The following is a 6,003-nucleotide window of genomic DNA, read 5'->3' as shown; positions in this document are numbered from 1 at the left end:
GTCTTTGTTATATGTGCCTGTAAACATGCCTAAATAAGAAAAGACATGGGAAACGAAAGGCGTAGTGAACAGCATGACTCGTTGGGCGAGATACCTTACACACTGGAAGAAACCCGTAGGACCTGTTTGAAAATTACAGTTGAATGTGATTTATGAAACTATGTCAAACTCAAGGAGGTGAGTCCCTTTGAAAGAGATGTTAATTAGGCTATATGTGCTGAGAATGTTAAATTGTTTGAAATTAGATTTTTGCTAGATTAATTTAATCTGGCTAGTTTGATATAATCTAAGATTAAATATACTTTAAAGAGTTTTTCTAACTTCCATTCAACATATATTCTTAGAAAAAAATGAGTGGCATTATTGGTTGGTAAGATAATGATCACAAGCCCATGAATGGAATTTCCAGTGAAACACTTTTGTAAGAAAGGGTCTGTTAAGAAGATAGGTGTCAGTAAATAATATGGATTGGAGAGAAAGACAACCCCTGTAGTCAGATACTGGGAAAGACTGGTACTGAAGCAAGGACAACAAAGAATTAAATCATTTTTGATGTCATTTGACTGTTGTATATCAAGTAACTTGCAAAGTAAAATCCTAATGAATATTTTTTTGAACTAGATGTCGTATGGTCAAATAACAAAATGTTTTATAATGATTTATAACAATTTATAACAATAATTTTGTCACATGCCTGTCCTGTCTTGTGTGCACATGTGGGTTTCGTCAGTATGGCCTTTGTGCTTCTGTCATTGTCTGATCCCTCCCCCCTTGTTATTTGATTAGTGTTTGATTTCTCCCACCTGTTCCCTCTTCATTTCTTCACTTTATAAGCTCCTTGTGTTTGTCAGTCTTTTTGGAATCCTTGTTATGTCTACGTATCCTGTTTCCCTGTGTTGGTGTGTTTTGAGTTTGTTTTTGGAACCAGTTGTTAGTGATGGCTAAATGAGGCTTCCTGAACCACTGAGGCTTTCCAGCCCATTGGTTCACCAAAAGGTTAATTTACCTGAAGCCTCATGAAACAGTGTGCTGCCTAGTGACACCTGCTGTGCAAAGCAATGCATCGCACACAAATCTATTCATCCTGAGCAACCAAATTATCATAGTGTGGGCACACCCTTTTTCTATTGCCTGTGTATTAATAAAGTATTTTACTCTGCTTGTATTAACCTATGTACACACAACTCACACAAACACACAACTTTGTGTTCAACTATTCAGTAGTTCTTTGGGTTAGTGATGACAGTGAATGCCCAGAATGATTGTAAATAAATTATTGTGAGTGCAGTGCTTATGGGACTGGAATTGTGGAACAGCAAACTGCAACAGGGATGGGAAAAGCTTTCCCTAATACAGTCTTATAATAATATTAAAAATAATAATAATAGCAATAATATATATATATAATAATAACACTAGGCCTACTACTACTAATATAGGCTATATATATATATATATATATATATATATATATATATATATATATATATATATACACGGGTGCACATAACTGGTACGCAGGTACGCATGCGCAACAAAAATCACAAATGCGTAGGCCCACTTGTGTTACTACGCGCCTTTGCGTACTTAACCGATTCTTATCTAATCTAATCTTACAAACCGTACAGTCAGAGATGTCCAAAAAGCAACAGACATTAAGCAGCTTTTTTGGCGTTTCACCACCTTCAAAGAAACGCCAACTGGAGCCCGAGCCGAAGAAAAGACTATTTTCGGAAAAGTTGCTTCAAGATGTGCAGTGGCTTGAAGTTAATGATGAGCGCACTGAAATGTGGTGCCATATTTGCCGCTCAAATCCACATCTAGCAGACAAAACAGGTGCGTTTTATAAGGGCTCAAAGAATTTCAATCATCCTTTATTTGAAAAACATGAAAAGAGCAAGGAACACACGAATGTCGCGCAAGCCATTGCGAATAAACAAGCTAGCCGAGAAGAAATGTCTAGTCGCCCACTTGCCAAATGGCGAGACAAGCTGAATGAAGAACAGCGGCAAGCTCTCTTTAATATTTTTCTCCTCGCCTTCCATAAAGCTAAACACGCACGTCCCATGTCTTCATATTCGGAGGATATTCCTTTACTGAAGCGGCTAGGAGTAAATGTCGGAGGTGCATATCATTCACGTGAAGGGGGCACATGGATCATGCAGAGTATCGCTCGCGCCATCACCGGGGAGTTGCGAGTCAAGTTACAGTCTGCTGAATTTTGGGGGCTGCTTTTTGATGGATCTGAGGACATCACAAAAACTGAGCAGGAAATTGTTTACATTGTGTCTGTGTCCAGCAACGGAGAGTTTACTTCGGACTTTATTGGACTGATTGAATTGGGTGCTGACAGGACCGCGCAGGCCATAACAGACGGACTTGTGAGACTTTTCCAGGACACAGGCTTAGATGACTGGACAACAAAGTTGGTCGCTGTGTGCACAGACGGGGCTGCTGTCAACGTCGGTATGTACAACGGCGTTGTTCCAAAACTCCGGCAACTCGTTGCGGTTGGAGACTCCCTTGTGCACATTTTGTGCACCGCACACACACTGGAGAATTGCGCAAAATCAGCTGATCGCAACGTTCCTTACTGCGAGACATTTAATCACTCTGTGGTCAAGTTGCTGCAGTTTTATTTACAAAAAGGTGGAGCAAAAAAAACTGCTGCACTGAAGAAGCTCTGTGAAAAAAACGGGATCTCCTTTGTGAAACTTGGTAAGTTTCATAATATCAGATGGTCTGCATGGAGGCATGAAACACTGTTAAAAATATCAAGACTATTGCCAGCTATTAAAACGCAACTGGCTACGAGTGATAACAGTGACTTGCAGCATATCTGCACAGAGCGTTTTCAGTGCTTTCTGTCAAACATGCTGGACATTGGCAACATTTTGAAGACCACATCCACTAGGTTTCAGAAGGAAAAGCTGACCATTGGAGAATGTAAGGATGAACTAATGGTGGCCATTGGACAGTTCACACTTCTGCTTGATGGTGAAGGCCACAGGGCACACACTGTTTCCAATGCTGATGCTGACAGAGACAAGATAAACTTACTCAGGGGGTTAATTGAAGAGTTTGAAATCAGATATGACTCCCTCAAGTCATGTGATCATTTCTTAGTATTTGATCCTTCAACATGGCCTCAGGAAATGCAAGACCTCCACAGTTTTGGCCACCTTGCAACTTGACAAAGACACCACTGTGACAGAATGGATGCGCTTAAAGCAGGCAGGAAAACGTCTGGGAGCCTCTTCTGTGCATGACTTGGTCCAAATTGTAAATACAAGTAACCCAGATGCTTACTCCAACATCAACAAGGTGGTTAAGCTGTCTCTTACACTGCCTTTAAGCCATGCAGCTTGTGAGAGGGGATTTTCACATCTCAACATAATAAAAACCAAGTACCGATCTCGTCTGTCACATGCTCATCTCTCAGCCCTGATGCACATTCACCTGTCAAAGCAGACCACAGAGACATTTGACCCAAAGCCAGCTGTTGACCTGTGGATGGAGACAGCTAATCGGAGGCTCAACCAAGGACAGGGAGGTGCATTTGCAGCGTGTTTTTCACATGTATTTTTAGTATACCATTGAATAATGACTGAAAACATAAGCTTAATCAACAAAATATTGTTTATTTATTTCAGTCCAGCAGACCAGTGCAATGTTTGCCATTAAGTTAAGCAAAAGCATATTTGTGATATTTGAGGCTCGATGTGCTGCGGTGATACGCAAATTCCTTGTTGTATAGCTTGCACACTACCATGCTCTTGACGACGCTTCCATTCTTTCGTTTTTTAAAACAAAATTTCCCATCCACGGGGCCAAGCAAAGCAGTCTCATCAGCTTCTTCGTTCATGTTCACGCATGCCCTGCGTCTCAATCAGCTCCCTAGTTCCCTAGTCAGGGCACTGATCAAGACATAAGTCAATGGGCTGACTCCCTGATCAGTGCCCTGACTACTGAACTAGGGAGCGGATTGAGACGCACCCATGGTTTGTTGTTGTAGTTGTCGCGCTAGTTGGTGTTCCAGTATAATCGGTCCGTCGAAACTGATTCATTGAAAAACGTTCCGCGGTGCAAAAATAAATGCGGTTAATTTTTTTATTTTTTTGCGTAATTAATTAACGCATTAAAGTTACGTAATTAATTAATCTTAATTAACGCGTTAAAGTCCCAGCCCTAATATATATATTTACGTAGTATAGGTATTACAACTAGATATAGGCTAATTTACTATGTATAATTTACTCTAATAATCTACTAAACTAAGTATAATGTAATATAATATATAATACAAGCTATGATATATAATGATATCGCTACTACATACAACCAACACCTCAACACCCATGCAAATGCCTACTGCAAACCCCACAAGAGCCGCGAGGTTTCGAACCACTTTTTTCCGAAAGCGATACTCAGAATGAAGCAATGACGTATTCAACAGAAAACGAGGCCTCGTTTGTCATCGTCACGTGATTTTCACGGAAACGATACAAGCCTCGAATCGGGGCTTCATCTGGAACGCCCCTTTTTGCTCGACACAAGCTCCGGAGCCTCGCTTCAGATGTCCCATCACTACCAGTTGTTTTGCCCCCTCATGGGTTTTGTTTTGTGTTGTTTATTTTATGTTTAATAAATTCACATTTCTCTGCAATTGAGTTCTCACTTTAGTTTCTTTAGTGTTACGTGACAAATTTTTTACAGTTAAGTTTAACAGGGTTAGATTGTGAAAAACATTCTTTTAAATAATAATAATCATAATAATCCCCATATAATGATTGGCTTAAAGGGGGGGGTGAAACACTCAGTTTCAGTGTCAATCTCATGTCAATCTTATTGACCTATAGAGAAGTACTGCATCCTTCATATCTCCGAAAAGTCTTTAGTTTTGTTATATTTATAAAAGAAAGATAGGCTGTACCGAGTCTTTCCGGAAAAAAACGAGCGACTGGAGGCGTATCGTCTGGGCGGAGCTAAAGAATGACGAGCGCGTACAAAGAGGTGACGTCCTCAAGTGTGGAGACGAAAACGCTACCCTAAATAAACCATAGCTTTCAATCAGATTCAACTAATACATATATGATCCAGAATCAGATCCAGAGGCTAAAATAAATTGAACAGGAGAAGTGGTATGTACTGTATTTAGTGACCTGTCAACATTTTTGTGTGTTTACTCGCAGTTTATGAGGACATGATTTGGTTTATGGACTATTGTATGCGACTAAACCTTATTCTAGCCACAGGAGGTCACATGCCAGTGTACCTTTTGTGCCGGTCCCAAGCCATGATAAATAGAGAGGGTTGTGTCAGGAAGGGCATCCGACGTAAAACATTTGCCAAATCCATTATGCGAATCACGAATATGACTTCCATACCGGATCGGTTGGGTCCTGGGTTAACAACGACGGCCATCAGTGCTGTTGACCTACAGGGCACTGGTGGAAATTGGGCTACTGTTAGTCAAACAAGGAGAGGAGGAAAGCGTGTCCGTAGGCAGAAAGAGAAGAGGAAAGACAAGAGTTTAGGACTGAAAGTAGGGACTTTGAATGTTGGTACAATGACAGGTAAAGGCAGAGAGCTAGTAGATATGATGCAGAGGAGGAAAGTTGACATTCTGTGTGTCCAGGAGACCAGGTGGAAAGGGAGCAAGGCTAGAAGCATTGGAGCAGGGTTTAAACTGTTTTATAATGGTGTGGACAGGAAGAAAAATGGAGTTGGAGTGATCCTGAAGGAGTTTGTGAAGAATGTTCTGTAGGTAAAGAGAGTGTCAGATAGGTTGATGAGTCTGAAGCTGGATATTGAAGGTGTGATGTTGAATGTTGTTAGTGCCTATGCTCCACAAGTAGGTTGTAAGCAAGATGAGAAAGACAGATTCTGGAGCGAGTTGGAGGAAGTGATGCAGACTGTTCCCAGAGGTGAGAGAGTAGTGATAGGGGCAGATTTGAATGTTGGGGAAGGGAATAGTGGGGACAAGGAAGTGATGGGCAGGTT

This window comes from Pseudorasbora parva, chromosome 9, assembly GCF_024679245.1.
Source record: "Pseudorasbora parva isolate DD20220531a chromosome 9, ASM2467924v1, whole genome shotgun sequence".
Classification (NCBI taxonomy): Eukaryota; Metazoa; Chordata; class Actinopteri; order Cypriniformes; family Gobionidae; genus Pseudorasbora; species Pseudorasbora parva.
The sequence above is the reverse complement of the archived record's forward strand: the minus strand, read 5'-3'. Positions refer to the sequence as shown.